This window comes from Dermacentor andersoni, chromosome 2 (genome assembly GCF_023375885.2).
Source record: "Dermacentor andersoni chromosome 2, qqDerAnde1_hic_scaffold, whole genome shotgun sequence".
Classification (NCBI taxonomy): domain Eukaryota; kingdom Metazoa; phylum Arthropoda; class Arachnida; order Ixodida; family Ixodidae; genus Dermacentor; species Dermacentor andersoni.
Genome location: NC_092815.1, coordinates 221,442,360 through 221,461,874, shown reverse-complemented (window position 1 = coordinate 221,461,874; position 19,515 = coordinate 221,442,360). Strand labels below are relative to the sequence as shown.

The 19,515-nt window shown below is 44.7% G+C and overlaps 1 long non-coding RNA gene across 2 annotated transcripts; it reads left to right on the top strand.

Annotated features, from left to right (window-relative positions):
• Positions 1 to 16,657: 16,657 nt before the first annotated feature.
• LOC129387126 (uncharacterized) lies at positions 16,658 to 18,799 on the top strand. Of its 2 annotated transcripts, XR_011892659.1 has the most exons (4): positions 16,662 to 17,470; positions 17,607 to 17,826; positions 17,953 to 18,056; positions 18,533 to 18,799. It is a non-coding gene; the product is annotated as an uncharacterized lncRNA (long non-coding RNA). The 2 variants fall into 2 exon arrangements; XR_008614429.2 differs by having other exon boundaries at positions 16,658 to 17,470; positions 17,953 to 18,799.
• Positions 18,800 to 19,515: the final 716 nt, after the last annotated feature.

Here is a 19,515-nt window from a genome sequence, read left to right as displayed (position 1 = left end):
GGCATGGCGTTGTGCTGTGTGGCACGACGCCACACAGCATGACGCTGGCACTTCAGGTGCTTCTACCCGCCATGGTGGCGTGGCGGTTGTGGTGTTGCGATGCTGAGCTCAAGGTCGCAGGACCGAATCTCGGCCACGGCGGCCGCATTTCGATGGAGGCCAGATGCAGAAACACCCGTGTCTTGGGCATTGGGAGCACGTGGAAGATCCCCATGGCGGTCAAAATTAAATCCGGAGTCCCCCACTGCGGCGTGCCTCATAATCAAATTGTGGTTTTGGCACGTAAAACCTCAATTCAATTCATTCTTCTTTTTATTTTATTCTTTATTTATTTAGTAATACTGCAGGCCAATACTGTGGCCCAAGCAGGAGGGAAATTACAGCAAGCAAAAAGAAAATACAGACAGGCGTAAATAATGCTGCATAAAATGTACCTAATGCATAAAAAGAAGCAGGGATCACACTTCGACATCACTAAAATTCACAATGCTTTTCCAATGCAGCCATGAAATCGTCTGACTCAAATACACCAATGGGAAGTAAATTCCACTCGCTCACCGTTCGGGTGGAAAAACCGTACTTGTAAGCGTTTGTTCTAGCGAAAATTGGCACAAGCAAATATTCGTGACTGTGTCATGTTCTTCTCATAGTAGACCGACGTACATATGCAGGTAACGCCATATTTTTTCCAGAAATAGTATTCTGGAGTAGTACAAGGCGATTAATTTTTCTGCATGTTTGTAGTGTCTGTATTCTGTTTTGTGACATATTAATGAGGATGGGGAATCTTTCCTGCATATTTTCCACATATAAATCTCGCAGCTTGGTGCGAGATTCTGGACTCGCTCGAGTTCCATAATGACCTTTTTATGAAGTAGTAAAACGATGGACACTGACCAACAGAAGTGCTAAAAAATGAATCAATCTAAAACACGTTTCGGCTTCGCTGTGGAAGCCTTGTTCACAATGGGATGACAGAAAGTTCATGGAATCCATGATGAATCCAGACTTCAGCAGCATATTCTAATTAATATCTCACTATTTCATTGTAGGCTAATATTTTAGTTCTTATAGGCGCGTGTTTAAGCTTTCTCTTTACGAACCACAGTTTCTTTAATGCTGCTGAGCAGATATCCGAGATATGTGTTGACCATGTGAGTTTATTGGTAAGAGTAACGCCAAGATATTTATATTTTTGGACTTTGGTGACAGCTTTGTTTTCAAGCTGGTAATGAAATTTGCTGGGAGATTTTTTTTCTTGTTACGATAAAAGTACAGTTTTTTCTGCATTGAGCTGCATTGCCCAATTCGAACACCAGTCAGAGATTGCTACAAGGCATCTCTGCAACACATCGTGATCATCATGGGGCAAAATTTCCTTGAAGATAACAGCGAATAACCAAATGGACACATTAGCAGGAATAACATCAATCAAATCGTTGACATAAAAATAACAGAGGCCCTAACAAAGTGTCTACCAAGTTGGCATTTCCTAAGTTTTCCAGGTTTTCCCTGAGTGCCTTTACAAAGTTCCCTGAGTGATATAGAACTTTGTTTTACATCAAGACAGGCTGACGCCATGCCGCCCGATGCTGTCACTTATAGTAAACATGCCAAAAATTAAAAAAAAAACTAATCTAGTTTAAATAGTCAAGAGCAGCATTTATTTCATTCAAAATAAATCAGAAGGGAGGGGTTAGTGAAATGCACAGCGAATAATATATATATATATATATATTTGAAAAAAAAGGTAAAATCATTACAAATCGAGTGGAACATTCTCAAATACGAATAAAAAGGCGGTGGATACAGAATCAAATGTTTCGAATTTGTGATATTTTTTATCAATTGATAGCAAGCTAATTGGTATAAGGCCCGAACTTTGTCACCAGTGAGATGCTCTCTCAACAGCTGGTGTGTCAACCTCAACTGTCCTACATACTCTCAGCCCGCGCACAACGCCTCAGTGTTGCGTTTCACAGCTTTAAAGTTTATTTTGGTTTGGATGAGGGACACCTGCATCTCGGCGTCAGCCAACACTTCGTTTGTTCAACTCAAGTATGGTGTTCTAGAAGGGCCCCCCTTCTAGTTCACTATAACTCAAGTTCCTTGAAAGAAGCGGCGGCACGCCTCCTTTCCCGTTCATTCCTCAATGCGTAGGTTTTTTCTGTTCTCGTCCTCCTTCCACCGCGCGTTAGCTCCACGGACCGTTTGAAGCATCCTCTTCGTCAGTTGTACAGTCAACGCCCAATTTTTTGGGCTCCCTAGGGACCACGAAAACGTCCGTAAAATCGTGCAGTTCGAAAAAATTAATGCATGTCTTTTACTGCCGTTAAGAGCTCAAATCGCCACAGGCACATCCGGAAGGGCCTACCAGTACACTTATTAGGCATATCGGTGCTCGTACTGTGACAGGAAATGGCGGGTGTACGCGTGTATAATTAAGGAATAGATACCCTGTTCCGTGACAACTGCCCCTTCCCACGCTTGTTACTTTCTTTTTTATTGCGATAAAGGCTTGCCCTTAAGGCATAATTCTTGGAGCGTATATGTGTATTATATGTGTGCTGTGATGCCTGTGTTGTGTATGAATTGAAGCAGTGTTTTGTGGAATCTGTTGTCATGTATCCAGCGGTCATAACTGGTTGTCACGCTGTAGCGGAGGCCGGCTTGCAGTTAGAGACGCGAGCGTTCCGATTGTAAACCCGTACATGTCCATATTAGGTGGTATGCATCTGCTTCCACCACAGGAACGGAGCTTGTTACTTCACTGCAAGAGTTTTGCGTATGTTTCACCGCGTAACATTTCCGTATTGAGGCGAAGCTGACTTTCGGGAACCAGCATTGTGTAACGCTTCGTGCTTTCTGAGCTTTGAAGCCAACCGCGAGGACCACAAAGAGAGAGTTGGGGCGAATTCTTTCAACGAAAATCACGGCGCCGAACGGTAAGAGCAACTAGGCCTAGCGTTTACCGCGGCGGCGAGGTGGTTTCGGACCTGCGGTCACAGCACGAAGTCCGGAAAATCTGACGGTGAAGGGTCCTCGGGTCCGAAATTCCAGACATTCTTATACATTGACTCGATGGGGTATGCGGTGGAAGGCAGGGGCTGGGTGCACGCGCGTGGAAGCAGACGACCCCAAGTGGAGTGTCAGTTCGCGCGCGCTCCCCTCCGCCGCCGTGTGAGAGGGCACGCGCATCGAGGCACCCTCGTCAGAATCCGGAAAGTCGGTCGTTGACTGTGCACTGGCAACTCCTCCAGCCGACGACACGGCATCGAAAGACCTATTCGTTACGATCCCTCTCTGTTACGCGAGCCAGAATTACCGCGACTTTCGTTCCCTTTCATTGGAATTACAGCTAGTTTTTCCAGATATAAGCACAAATTCCCTGAGTTTTCCCTGAGTATTTCCAGACTATTCAAAATCCCTGAAGATTCCCGGTTTTCCAGGTTGGTAGACACCCTGCCTAATACACTAATGCCTTGTGGAACTCCTGAGGTGACCTGACATGCACTAGAACTACAATTTCTAACTTCAACAAACTGTTCCCCATCTTTAAGGTACGCAAAAATCGGCTGTATAATACCAAAAGGAGGTCAAATCTTTTCTAATTTATATGTAACTTACTATCAAATGCTTTGCTAAAGTTCAGAAAGAGCACACCTATTTGTCCGGATAAATCAAGTATTTGGGAAAGTTCATGTATGGTTGTTACTAGCTGAGTCACCGCCCAAGCAACCCTAGCCGATTGCCAATGATTGGCCGATTGTTGGGAAATAGTCGGCAGCCGGCTTCACTGGCCACCCGACTTCCGAAAACAGTCGGCCCGACGCCTCCTTCCAGCTACATCGGCACGCGGCCGGCCGCGCGGGCTGGGCCTCCGTCAGAGCACGACTGAACGCCGAGCGCGCCAAACGATCGTCGGTGCATCGGGCCGGCTTTAGTTGCCGACTGAACTTTGGCTCCGCGTATTTTTTTTTTGTTAGACAGCATAAAATGTATGTATTGTACTAAGTACATAATTACAATAATAACAAGCATTTTGCATGCTGCCACATGCTGATGCACACTGCAGAAACAGTACCAGACTGCAACTCTGGACCTTTTTTTAAAATTCTTCTTTAATGAGTTTGCTCGTGTTGCTGCTTGGTTTCAACTCACGTTTCGCTAAAAGGCGGCATTTTTTGTTTCTCCGCATTCGTGAAACGCTTTGCATTGCTTTTAAGCTGGTCCGATCGCAGCTGGTTCGGTTCGACTGGGTAGGAGGTGTCTTTTTCGCATGAACCGTGGCAAGCAGAAATACTAATTAAACACTCTCTGAAAAATGCAAGAAGAAAGAATGCGATCTCATTGCGAAATTTGAGCGCGAACGAACAAGCAATATAAACGCGCATGCCTACTTCCAACGACAAGCTGATATAGCCTCTGGCGACTCGGACTAAGGGGGAAAAAAAAGTAAAGGAAAATAGTCCAGAGGCGGGGAAGAATGCGGGCAAGAAGGGAGGAACGAGCCCGAAGCCGAGTAGCGTTTTCACGTATAGCGCTTTGATATGAAGTCGAGGTTTTGACGGAAGGCATCATGAAGAAGGGTAAAAAGGACACCGACCATTGAATGAATACAAGATGTTTCGGCTCCCCTGACGGGAGCCTTCACAATGAAATCAAGGACGTGCGATACAATGATAATATGGCTTTAAAATATGACGTAAGCAGCGCGTGTAGATAGGGGGGAGGGTTCCGTATATCGCTCTTGCGCAAGAGGAAGGGCCTTCTCGACAATGGCACCACTTCCCAAATGGCAGACTGCGCGCTGCATGGAAGCACCCACGTAACCTATAGCTCTCATCTAAAATAAAGCTTCGTCATTACAATATATGACTCATGCAATTGTACTGCCTCAGTATACGAAATAGCATCCGTCGGAAGTCTCATTTGTGGGTATTTTATATATGAACGTCCGGTAGATATCCCGCACTTCTAGCTGCCACATATATGAAAAAAAGAAAAGAAGAAACTGTCGTTTGACGTGATCGAACTTTCGGTTTCCGCGTTCGAATATACATGTTTTCTGGTTTTTATATGGAACTATGATGCACTTACGTGACAAATCGAGACCACCGAACGTCCGAAATGACGTCTAATTGATAAAGACAGATACCATAATGCATAAACGAGGTTTACGCCTAAGTGAGTATTTGTAATTAATGACATAATGTAGCGAATGGGTACAACCACACACAGAGACACACGTAGCTGGAGTGCCTGAATGCTGGCGTAAGTTGACCATTGAAATTATGAAATAACATTACTATGAAAGGAGGTGTTCTTTACTTGCTGCTACCAGCGTGAGCCAGAGAAGAGGCGATACTCGAGAGATACGCACTTAATATTTGCACGAATATAGCGAGAGCTTTTCCCCGAAATGTCGAGCCTTGGAACGCGCCTCGCATTATATTCGGGTTCGTGACATGAACATAACGTGTGCTATTTTTCTTTTACTTTATCGAACGCCGACATTTCACCGTGCGCAAGAGCGCGCGAGCTGGGAGTTCTCACTGTTCATTTCGCGCCGCCTTTATCCTCCCGGTTTAAAACGCTCTTAGTGCCGCGTCAATAGACCGTTTTTTCGTAGGCGCCGCCATATTGTGAACGCAGTGGCGCCGCCTATGAGCAGCGCCATACTGGCTTGGGTGAAAGCGGTCTTTTGCATGGCAGGTATACGCTCGGCGGTAGGTTCTGGCGTTTGTTTTCGCGGTCGTGCGGTCTGTTTAGTATGACGTGCGTCTTCTACGTGGTAAACGGTTCTGTGAGACGTGCTGGAGTGGTTTAAGGCGTCATGGCCGGAATTTCTGCTGGCGTTGAGGTGTACGGAACACGCAGCGCGATATGTGTGCTCGCATATTTGAGCCTACAATCAGCCTCGGAGATCAATTGTGTATTTCTAAATGTTCCAATCACTAATGTGACCTTATTGCAGTATTATCCTCTATTTCTAAACTGCGGTTTAGGAGCCGTAAAACATACGCGACGATCGTAACAGCATGGGTACTGTTCTGCTACGATAGGAGCTGTGCTGTTTGACAAGCGTTCAAACTGTTCACTGCAGGTTACATTGCGTGACTACTTGGTTGGATGGATGAGGTTTCCACCCATTAATAAAATAGTTTTGGCTAGTAATAGCAGCATACCTTACAGTCTGAATTAAGCTTGTCCAGCAAAGCGACCGTTTACGAACTGCGCGAGCGTCCTAAGCAGTAGTAGGTGCTGGATTACAGATATCTTTGTTCTGTATAGCGCATGGTCCAAGCATACGGCATCAGTGGTTATATATTTACAAACGTTGTGCGGCGTTAGCCCGTTTTCTCTGGCTTTTTAGAGAAAGAGGATGATAACCGAATTTTTTTTGTCGGTTGTGTTCGTTCAGTTCTCTACGACGCACTCACACGTATTACGGAAATTTTGCGCTCAAAAATAGCCATCGCATTCTTTTTATGCGAACCCTCTCATATATTATGGCTGTATACAGGCCAAAAAGGCAATGCCGAAGCACACAGCTTATATGTGTATCGTGCTGGCTCAGCAACCGCAGTGGTCGCTGTGTTGAGCAGCGCCATGGCCCTCATGCAGCAAGGCTAGCGTAGACATATGGTAATTTCAAGCATACTAGACTTGAAATGCGTGAGAACGATGCCAGTGTATCAAAAATATTTGATAGCGCCTGCCGCTCAGATGTTTCGTGGTTGCCTTAGGTTGGCCGTGCACGAGCATGCGCTCTTATGTTTTATGTTTTACTGCCTACGCCAATCCATCAGACAGTGAGCTGATTTACCATTTAATGTTGGTAATACAGAGACGCCGGTTTTCTTTGTTGAATTAAAATCGATATAAGCAAAATAGTAAACAACACATACACGCACCGCGACTGATAATGCTCGTACACCGCGGCTGATTATGCGTGTCACATTTTTGCGTCCCCAAGAAATATTTCTGCCTACAGTAGTTACCAATGCACCGAAAGGCTTCCCTGACGACCTTGTATCAACGAACATGGCGTAAATTTCACAAAGTAAGATCTTAAACATCTCGAAGTCGTTCCGCAGCACGCGACAGCAATACTTTCAAGCAGCGCCGCGCCGGATCGCCCAAGCCAGAGAGGAGGAAAGGCTCTCCGCGTGCCCTTTCCTCCTCGCCCGATGAAACGGTCTATGGTTACGGCATATTCATCGAAACCTTGTGCAAGACGATCGGCGGTGATTTGCAGGCGCGCCAAGCGAGCGGTATTCGAAGTCGCTCGGACAATCGTCGCACATTGCCTTCGCCGCATTCGATTCTATTACGGGTATGTCTGAAGTGCTGCCTGCCGAATAACTTTGGTTGCATGGGGGGCAGAAACCGCGTGCGTCTATATATTAGAGAGTTTTAGAATAGGGGCCCCAATATTTTGGGGCCCCAAAGAGCTTTGCGGGTGTTAGCGTTGGGGCACGCAGGTGTGAAGAGTTTTAGAATAGGGCTTTGCGTTTGCAGATAGCGTCTTGCGCTGACAGCGCCACTACGGCGTCTAAGAAAAACGATTAAAAATAATTAAATAAAATATACCATCTTATGATATGAATAGTAATATTGACTTGCGTGTATTCGCGTTTAATTACAATTTAGAGGTTATTCTTCAAGCAGCAAACAATTAGTTGTGCTTAGTTTGGAGCAACAAAACCAACTTTACGTGCCTTCACCAGCCAAGCTTAGCCGTGTTAGGCCTACGAGCCATAAAATCCACACTCGAATTCGGAATCAGCGGCGTCTAATGAATCAATCTTCATAACACACGCTAGTTGAGAGAAAGCGATAACTGCAGTCACTTCTCCTAGCTTGCGCATTACCGCGAATCGAACCCAGTTTGGTGCTAGGTTAGAGCCGTCGCTTCGATGGGTGCCGCCATGTTTGTTGACGCAAAGCTTTTGGGAACGCTATTTGAGCTCCCGCTAAATCGGTGAAATAGCGTTCCCAACGCAAAACCCAAACGCAGTTTGCGTCTCGCGCATGCGCAGTGGCTTCGACGCTATTTCTTTGGGGCCCCAAAACGTTTGGGGCCCCTATTCTAAAACTCTCTATTTTGTCGCACAAAAATCCCTCACGTGACCTGATCCTAGGTGCCTAGGGACAGCATCATTTAGGGATTTTTGAGAAGGCGCGATGCTGGCGCCGAGCGACGCCGTGGTGTGTTCGTCCTCGGCGTGATCGTTCTCTGGAGCGCGCGTTGTTCAACATTGCTCATGTAAGCGTGCGTGCGTTGCTTGTGTGTTGGTTGTAGGTTCTGTGTTACTTGGCGGAAAGCCGTGAGTAGTGGCGGTGCGGCAATGCGGCTTTGGCCTCGATGAGCTCTGGGAGTACAGAATCTGCGTTGTGTGACCCGTGCTTTCTTGGGAACCCGGCGGTGGTGACAATTGAAATATCGAAGTTATCTAGCCACCATATCGAAGTGGCCTAGCGCCTCGGCAGCGAAGTTCTGCGAACCGCGATGTGGCGTCGCCGTGTCCGACTTTGCTTAGCGGACATCGAGGCATGTGCTGCTCGCTGCAAGTCATGTAAATGCAACTGCGTCGACCGCACACTGTTCAGCGCTGAATGTGTGTTTGGTGTGCTGTGCATGGAACGATTGATGCAGCCGTGCAGCGGGGGTGGCGGAGGAGCAGAGTGGCTTAGGGTTTGCGCGTTCACAGACATGTACTCCCGTCTTGGTCTCATTAGCGGCTGTCGCGGGATTGTGGTGTGCTAGCTCGATCCTTGCCTAGTATGAAGTTTACGACGCTAACACACAGCATGTTCACGTTTTTCCGCGCTATATGTCATTTGCATGACGGCCGAGTTGAAAACGAGACATATAGTGTTTTTTGCGTTTGTGTTGTAAATTACTTTCTATTGTGGAAGTTCTGGGAGTCTTATTACGCAAGGAGTGCGAACGTAAACATAAACACATATGTGTGTCTGAAATTTCGAATTACCCATAATGCCCTTTACGACTGATAAGTGGGCTACACGGCCTGTGTGAATCAGCTACCGTATGTTGCGACGCTCTTTCGTGTGGTAGAATGATGCATGGTGCGCGTTTATTTCTGTACAGTTGTAAAAACCATTTGTTTATTCACTCAATACAAATGTACGGCTTCTTCGCCGCAGTACAGCTTAGTTGTGCGGCGAAGCATACTAAAAGTGTGAGGGGGCCGCTATCAGCCAGCATAGTATGTCCACTTAGGCGACCTCAGAGGCGGCGGGTGCGCGAGTGTATAATTTAAGAAGTCTTATTATGTCCAGTGACACTGGAGATCATTAAGTGTAGCACCAAATAGTGGACCACTACCAGAACAAAGGCATGTAGTATGCCCATCTCAATTCTTCTGCTTATGCCAGTCTTCTTTTTTACAGCAATAGCTGCTCTGGGCTAACTCCCCTGGTTGTTCCGATGTCTACTGGTGTTGTCACTGGAATTCCCGAATTTCTTGCTAGAATATTGCAAATAATGTTCTCATTGTGCTGCGAGGATTCAAACATACGATCAAAAGTGTGGCAGTCCACAATTCTACATTTCAGCCACTCTGCTGAAGGTACAATCGTGGTGAATACTGATACCGGAGAGCGTGATCTAGCCAACAGGTGCCTAGATTGGCTAACACCTGCTCAATGTCTGCGTACTGTATATAGAGCTGGCATCCACACCTTCAAGTTCTTACACATGACCTTCCCACTTGTGAAGGCAGTCCTATGTTAAGTTTTCTTCTTGCATGTGATGACAATGATTGAGTGCATCTGCTTCATTAATCTCCTTCTAGTGCTTGGCTTCTCAGATTTACTGGATGGAGCTGTTGGTGTCTTGTTTTCCTCAAGCAAAGCGAGAGGCCTAGCAATGGGTAGCCCAAATATAGATTTGAGAAAACCAAAACGAATTCAGCAGTAAGAAGCTAAAGGGTTGTTTTGGTGTGGATCAGTGGCTAAGTCCGGATATGAAAGAGGAGGAAGAAAAGCCAAGTATTTCCACTTCAACACTGAGGCACAACTGCCACAAATAAATACGACTCTTACTTATTTTACTTTTTTAAGGAGATTACCGACTTGCATTGGCAAGTGTTCACTTCAACAAACACTGCATGAAGTAAGCTTCCTGCGCATATTTCACCAGCTACTGCATCATTGTTTCACATTATGAGTGAAATTGCAATTTTCTTTATGCCACAACTTGCCCAATTTTGTGTTTTGCAGTAGGATGTTAGCAGTGCTATTAAGGCACTTAAATACTCATGAATAGTAGTACAGAGAAAATAAAGAAAGGAGTGGCTTTTTGTGCATAGACTATGCATACACCTGGTGTTCTTATGGTAATTTTTTCCCTATCCGCTAAACCATTCTAAACAAGAAAAGTTTATACACAATTGGTTTATACACAGACCACAACTAAACCACAGGTATCGTTGGTAAGCAAAGTATATTTATTCGGTGACATTTTCTGCAGCCCTGCTATTGGGCTTTCCTTCCTTCCTTTTCAGCTGTGCAGGTTCATTAAGAAGTGATGATACAGTTTGACAATTTTAATCGTTGAAAGACTTAGCGAAACCTTTTTCGGGTTGTTTTTTCTTGGTTTCAGACTCTTCACATTGCATTTTAAGGCGTGCTTTCTGTGTTTGTTGCTTTTTCTTTACGGGTAGGGCATGTCAACATATTTTACACCATTTCAAGTATGTGGTACCATAGACCGTTCTTAGATGGAGTCCTGCCCTTTCATTCTGTACAATATTGTGTCGGTTTTTTGTGTCCAAGGCCGTTTTACAGCGTGATTGTAGCATTTTGCTAAGTTTTGCCTCTGTCACCCAAGCTTGAAAGATTGCTACCCACTGGTGGTGGCATGACACATGTCGCGTTTCTTCTTCAATAAAAGGAAGTCTATCACTCATCCTGTGCACTGGTTGTCTTTTGTGTCTTTGAATTGCAATTTGTTGCCTATATTTGCTCTTTTGTTGCATTTCAGATTAGGAATGGCTATCATAATTGACATTTAACCATATTGCACACAATGTGGATATGTAATTGCAATATATGGCCACCATAAATATAATAGAAGTTATTAATTCAACAATAGTGCCTTTGCATGGTGGTGCAGCCATGAATTGTGGCTATAAGGTACCAGCGCTGCAGATAGCACTGCTTGTGCAGAATGTAGTTCAACTCTACTACTTTCAAACATCATTGTTTTTATCTGCATTTGTATAGCTCCAGTTTCTGTGAACAACACATATCTGGTGGAAGAGTGGCTTGCACCTGCAGTTGGGTCCAATGAATAGCCAAATTTCTGCCTGTTTTCATGTTATTAGCATATTAGTAAAGGCAGTCGTTTTTATAGTAGCCTGTTTGCCCAGTGTAGAAGCCGCTGCAGGGTCAGGATCTCATACACATCTTCAGCTTTGCAGGGGACACAGCATCTGGCACATAGTTTGTCACAGGCCATGTATTCGGGGCAAGTTGAGTTCACTCACTAGCAAAGAGAGAACCAAGCTTCTCGGATATGAAGTAAACCGCCTGTATACTCAGTGGCCTTCATTTCGTGTGACATATGTGGTTATAGCGACCCTTGTTTTAAGCACTTCTTGTCCAGCAGTGGTCGTTTGCTTTTGAAACACTCAGGATAGCTTTCAGCAAGCTGGACAGGAATAACACTGAAAAACCAGCAGATGTTAATTGTCGCACTTATCATGCGAAGCTTCGTACAGTATGATGAGGGCGTAAATAAATGAGGGTGTTCCTCAAGGCCTTGTAGCACATGTCACGAGTTTGGAGCAACATGATGTATAGCACTTTTTTGATCGCATGCTTTTAGCAGGTGTGGCCATGGTTGAAGTGCAGTGCAAGGTCAAGAAAACAGATATCTATGAGCAGCACCCTGGTAAAGGAGACTCTGGGAAAACTAGTGGGAAGCCTGTTGAACATCTGGTTGACCCACTTGCTGGCTCCATCAGGCAAAGTATGATAAAGAAAAGGGAGTCATCAACACAGAAGGTTTTTACATATAAACACTGCTAAGGTCATAACATGCCAACAAGTCTTAGTGCGCAGGCTATGCACGACCAACTACATATGCCTTCTGTTCGGACATTGCTCATTGTAACTAACAAGGATGGAGTGGACAAAAAAAGAACAGCAGCTCCATTAATTTGGTTTCACTGGTATCAACAGTGTTTTGTAAGTGTACATTGCCATACTCCCCAATGCCTTCTTGGGTGACATCAGCAAGGACCAGCTTGAGGCAAGGGGTTAATAGACGTCCTTACAAGCTAAAAATGCATGCATGCATGGAGAGCACATTGTGTCCAAAAAGTAGGCACTTCACAGGAGCACTGGAGAAGGAACAGGTTATTAACAGTGGGCAAAGACAAGCTACTAAACACCCAACACTGTTGCCATGTAACAACCTCTGAAACAATCCCTCTTAAAGAGGAAATCATCTTTGTGTATCCATAAAGAGGGCAGATGGGCAAAGCCCCTTCAGTAATGCTGCCAGCTTCAAAAGCCCATTTTGCACATCCTGAATGCTTCCTTCTTAAGACTTTGCTGGGTACAAGCATTCTACTGTCCAAAAGCTCTCATTGAGAGCACTGTTGGTTTGGTGGCAATAAAGTTCAGAAGCAATTGCAACAAACCTCCCTTCCTAGTTGGCCTGGATGCTCACGGTGCTTATGAAGCAGCACCATGAGGCAAGCAAGGCGAACCGATGCCTCCAAGCCCTTGTTCGTTTATCACACTGTTCTGTTAGTAACAACCATGAGACTTGAAACCAACAAGCTCAAGCTCAGCACCCGCATGGTTACTGCGGAGGATCCATAAAAAGCACAAAAACAGAAAGAAAACTCAAGGGAAAGGATAAAGCACCATTTAACACTTAGTATTGCTACAGCCCACCCCCTTCTTTTATTTTGTCTGGTCGTGCTACATCTTTTTACTATATATAGGCATGAACTTAGGTGATATTCCCAATCAGTGTCCAATTTTTATATACACTATGTGCTGGTTCAAAGAGGTTTGAAACACTACAATGGAAGCTTCAAGTAGAAAAGGTGCCTGGAAGAAAAAAAAAGCTGTGCTGCAACCATCTCGGCAACATCTTGTCCCTTTAATAAAAATTGTGCTTCCATATTAACTTGAGCCCTCCAGTTTAGAGTAAAGTACCAGTGCACTTATGAACAATGAATCAATTCTCAATGAGCATGTGCAGTCCAGCCAAAAGCAGGGGCAAGAATCCACATTGTGCTCCTGCATTGAAGGTGAATAACACATACCATAATGGCGAATGTGCTTTAGTAAGCTTACCTGCAATATGAATTTGTGATGTACAAAGAATTGTCAATGAAGCTTACCACGAGCACAGATGCACTTGCAAATTAGGTCACAATTGAAAATAATGAGCACAGTGTAAACCTATGTGCCCTTTCCACTCTTAGTATGCTTTACTGCATGACGCTAATTTTCACTCACGTATTGCGGTGTAGCAAGCTACAATAGAAACTTTGCATAATTAGGCTTTTTAGGATTATCTTTCTCGCAATACACTAATATTTTGCGGTGAAGCCTAAGCAATGTACGGTGAAGCATACTAAAAGTGAAAAGGGGCCACTGTCACTGGACATAATAAGAGTTCTTTAATCATACGCTCGCGAACCCGCCGCCTCTCAGGTCGCCTAAGTGGACATACTATGCTGGCTGATAGTGGCCTCCTCCCACTTTTAGTATGCTTCACCGCGTAAGTAAAATGTACTGCGGCGAAGAAGCCGTACATTTGTATTGAGTGAATAAACAAATGGTTTTTACAACAGTACAGAAATAAACGCGCACCATGCATCAGTCTACCACACGTAAGAGTGTCGCAACATACGGTAGCTGATTCACACAGGCCGTGTAGCCCACTTATCAGTCGTAAAGGGTATTATAGGTAATTCAAAATTTTAGACACACATATGTGTTTATGTTTACGTTCGCACTCCTTGCGTAATAAGACTTCCAGAACTTCCACAATAGAAAGTAATCTTATATGTCTCGTTTTCAACTCGGCCGTCATGCAAATGACATATAGCGCGGAAAAACGTGAACATGCTGTGTGTTAGCGTCGTAAACTTCATACTAGGCAAGGAGCTAGCACACGACAGTCCCGCGACAGGCGCTAATGAGACCAAGACGGGACATGTCTGTGAACGCGCAAACGGAGCCCGTAAGCCACTCTGCCCCTCCGCCACCCCCGCTGCACGGCTGCACCACTCGTTTCAAGCACAGCACACCAAACACACATTCAGCGCTGAACAGTGGGCGGTCGACGCAGTTGCATTTACATGACTTGCAGCGAGCAGCACATCCCTCGATGTCCGTTAAGCAAAGTCGGACACGGCGCCGCCACATCGCGGTTCGCAGAACTTCGCTGCCGAGGCGCTAGGCAACTTCGATATTTCAACTGTCACCACCGCCGGGTTCTCAAGAAAGCACGGGTCACACAACGTAGATTCTGTAGTGCCAGAGCTCATCGAGGCCAAAGCCGCACTGCCGCACCGCCACTACTCACGGCTTTCCGCCAAGTAACACAGAACCTACAACCAACACACAAGCAACGCACGCACGATTACATGAGCAATGTTGAACAACGCGCGGTCCAGAGAACGATCACGCCGAGGACGAACACGCCACGGCGTCGCTCGGCGCCAGCATCGCGCCTTCTCAAAAATCCCTAAATGATGCTGTCCCTAGGCACCTAGGATCAGGTCACGTGAGAGATTTTTGTACGACAAATAGACGCACGCGCAGAAACCGTCATCGCCGACGGTGACAAAGAAGTCAGCAGTAACAACGAGTAATTGTGCAGGCACTGGTCCTTTCACGGCATGCGACGGCAGTTCGCAGTAACGAGGATTAAATTGCGCCTGGCGATCACCCGCTTTTATACATCGTTTCCTGTTTCCTTGCAGCATCACTTCGTGTAATATATATATATATATATATATATATATATATATATATATATATATATATATATATATATATATATATATATATATATATATATATATATATATAGTTTTTTTTTGTGAGACCGAAAGTCCCCTCTCACGTTATATTAGTGGTCGCGTCATTTTGTGCATATACGCTAAGTGTTTAATTGGTTTCTTAGTGACCTGCCACAAGGGACCATGCACACTGTCCGACAGCCGCTGAGCCAATTCGTATATTTAAGAAGCAGTGTTGATGCAGCTTTGTATTGCAGAGGCCGCCAAATTTAATGTCTTGTCATCGGTCACAAGAAAAGCGAGCATAATAAAGTAACGTGGCGCGAAAGGTCTTCACGAGTGGTTCAGGCAGCAATTGAACAACACTTTGAAATTGAGCCTTCAGGCCATGCATTCACCCGCGCCAGTGCGTTCCGACAGGCTGCGCAGTGCTTTGAAGAAGTGAGAGGCAGCAATTTTTGTTGTTGTTGCTTTTGCGTAACAAATGTTGACGGACGAATATATATAATGACGGTATATATACCAGCTATACAAAAGCGATGACGGCGGTTCATCACACGGGGAAAAACAGCAACCATCACACACAGACGTTAGTGACAGTTCATCTGGCAGTTAGATCAGCTTCCGGCTAAAGGATGGTTCTGTGTTTTATTCTGGTCTGATCGAACTCTAGTAGTTAGAGTGAATAATGAAATCAGAAGCAAATGTATTTCCGCCATATATGCGGGTGCGCATGCAACGACCACTATTATGAGAGCAAGAGTACGTGGCGACCAGTGTGCAAGTCGCAAGAAGAAGACAAATCGCGTAAGTATTACATTTGCTTTACCAAGAAGCACAAGATTTCAATACTTCAAAAACGGATATGTTTGCAACACTATTGTATCGTTCATTATTGCTTTCTTCTTTTGTAGTTAAACTATCGAGAAAATAACTATTTAACGGGGAACAAAATTTAATCAAGTGGATATTGCATTAGACAGTTCTCGTAATAGTCTTGCGAACTGCGGAAGAGTCAAGCAAAATTGTTCGCGAACGGCGTGTTAATTGTAAACGGCCCTGTCGCGGCACAGCAAAAATCGTCAAACGATCTAAGCGCAGGCGACTCGTGGACTGTACAGTTCTAGGAAACATTTCAGTTGGATGTTTTCACCGGGGAGGGTGAAAGAAGCGATTATACGAAGCCGAATTGTAAAGAGATGTAAAAATTTGCAATTTTTGTAGCTATTGTCGATTCGTCTAAGAATAGTCAAGGCTGTATGTAAATCATAAGATGGAGCATTTCTGCTGTCGACGTGATTTTGATTGTGAAAAACGAGTTAGATCAAATTCTTCCAATTTTTGCTCAATGAACCAATGACATTCAACAATCAAGCTGTTAAGAATTAATAATTCATGGTATATCATGAGTGTTTTTTCAAGCGCCGTCTCCTGTGAAGCATACGTACCATTTTCGTGCAAAGCTCCCTGGAAAGCGTATTGACTGTGTATGCATGCACGCACATATCGAACTTCGTGCACATATAGACGCGATGCTTTGACGATAAATATTTGTTACAATTCAAATTATTTATATCAGCCTTGTAAAGGCACAGATGGCGGAGGCGCAGAAGAAGCTGTCAGATACAGATTGACAAAGCCGCAGCCCCCTTTCGCTTGGCAGAGCCTTTACAGCGAGACTTTAAAACAAAGATAATTGCACACGGTAATAACAGTTATACAATAATGAGCAAGTACAAAATGCAACAAAACAAGATTATTCAATATTTAGACAATACTCCCCAAAAAGAAAACAGAACCTACATGCTAACGTACATAGCACCCAAAGTACTGTTCGACGCATTGAAGAGGCCAAATTATTGTATACATAAGCTATATACATATTCGTATAGAGCTACCAATCCCTGCAAAATATAGAACGCAGATTTCCATTACACAGACGCACGCAAGCACGCACGTGCCCAATACACACACCAAAAGGAAACGGCGACGCGCTCATAGGAGGCGCATAAAAAAAAAAAAGGAAAAGACTGAGGGAACCGCAGTTGTCTTGCGCGGTCGCACCTCCCTCTCCCAGAAGGAATGAAGAGGTTCTTGGAAAGCAGCATCAGCTCCCACCAGCGAGGACAGGGCGAGAAAGCGAAGCGGGGCTTTCTTTGCTATCTATTTTTTCTTCGACAAGCGCAACGCCGTCTGCTCGCAGGGGCGCAGGCGAGTTCCCGCCAAATGGCGCGGAGGCGCAAGCAGGGACGCGAGTTGCCGCCAAATGCTAGCTCTGGATGCCAGCTCGTTCCGCGTCTCTTGGTAGACTAGTTGGACCATTTCTGTTATCATGAACTGCGCATATAAACGCAAACTACACAAAAGTGACATGGACAAGAACAGCGCAAGCCCTTTCCATGCAGTGGAGCCGCCGTATCTCGCCGTTCAAGATATGCGTACTCGTAAGTGGCATTTTAATTTCACGTTGTGTAATGCATAACCGTCTTTTTCAAGTGAACAAAATTCGCTTTGTATTGCGTAAATGGTTTTGCAACGTATCATAAACTTCTTGTTTTTTGTGTTTATTTTTTCTGACAGGAAGAAAAAAGAAAGAAAGGCGTTATATGAGAACGGATCAAGCGTTCGAGAGTTGGGACAGGGAAATGTGCGGCGTACTTTCATGTATATATTTCTAATAATACTTTTTCGTCTTGTATTTTCCTTAATTTTGCTCTAGGAAACACTGCTTAAATTGAAGCACAGTGTGCTAATGACCTGCTACGTTCGGAACTGTTATCACCATTCGGGAAGAAATCAGGTACGACGCTTGTCTGGTTGTCATGGCGGAAAAGTCATAATTAATTAGAAGTTGCTTTCGTTCCTTCCCACAGACGAAAAAACAAAACTGTAAATACCTGTACGATATACGTCTGGTGCATTGCAGGTAAGAATGGATTGTGTGTGGCGCTTCACCGCATGTGGACTAGAGTAGATCTAGGAACATCAGACAAGAAGACACGTATGTGGGACCCTGCTGATAGCCCATACGTAAGTTGTGCTCCAATTTTTCTGTTGTTGCTATTTCGTAGTTTACGTGTAATACTTTCTCACCGCGGTCTCGACGTTATGTATAGCTATACATTTGTCTCGTGGCAGTCTGCGTGCTATTTTGTTTGTGCAACTATGTGTTGTATTCATTTATCGCACTGCCTGGATGTTTCTTTTTTTTTTTTGCAATGATATTCTGAGCCAAGTCAGTAACTCTATCCTTCCTGTCCTCATGTTTCCTTGGGCGGCTCTAAAGCGTGAATCACGTGGCAGAAGTTGAACACACTAATTTTCACTGAAAGTGCACAGTATATGTTCATTACATGCATGTGCTACGACAAAATAATTATGTTGTGTGTGGGTATGTCAGGATCGGGATTTCTCGCACACGACTGTGAAAAAAGTCCACTATAAATCATCTGCATGGTTCACAGAGTTATTCATTACTATATTATTTGTTTGTTCGTTTGTTTCAGTTTTTATGAGCACTGTAACTATCCAAGCTTCACACTCGACGGTGACAGAGAAATGCCGGATGCTATACCGTTCAGAGCCAAGAACATGGGAACGGCTGAAAGAGAGCCTCCCGGGCAGTATGGGAAACTCTCACAGCAGACCAGCTGTGTCCGTTAACTGTATCGTACTATTTCAGGGAACAAAGACTACTTGCAAATTGTTAACACTGCTGCACGAAAAAATTTATGTATTTGATGATTGCAAAATAAGCACCTAAAAAGAGAAAACATTGCGTTCACGTGTTTCTTTTGTTGCGTGTTGCGTATTTCCACTAACGAGTACGGATAATTAGAGGCGTTTAATTATGTTTCACTTGTGAATTACGCGCATATCGCGTATATTAATTGGCAGCGCGAGTTGAACGCCTCGAATAAACTGTATATCGATGACCTGAAAACGCAACACACAGCAAGAAAAGAAAAACCTTATGTGTTTTTTAATATAAAAAATAAAAACCGTCCACACCCGACCGATGGTCAACGGCAAACCGGTGCATATTGGGCCGCAGTCGGCCCTCACGCAGTGTGCACCCGGCCACGTCGACTACAGTGGTCGGGCCACTTGCCGATGGTCGGCGGACGCGAGGCCTGTGTCCCCGGATACCAGCCCTCCATCGGGCGCCGAGGTAGGGCCAACCGTTTTGCAGTCGGTCAGAGACGTCGGGCCGATATTGCAACGGGGACTTTCTGTTGCTTGGGCGTGGAGGGTCCTTTTCTGAAACCGTGCTGAAAAGGTGATAGTATATGTTATTATCTTTCAAGAACCCTTGTATGAAACCAGCAACAATATGTTCCAATAGCTTGCAACTCGTGCTAGTAATAGATACAGGCCGGTAGTTTGAAACTGAGATGGTCTCCATTCTTGTGTACCGGCACAACACGCGCTTTGTGCCAGTCTGCAGTGATTTCTCCTCATTTTAAGGATAACTGAAAAAAATCTGAAA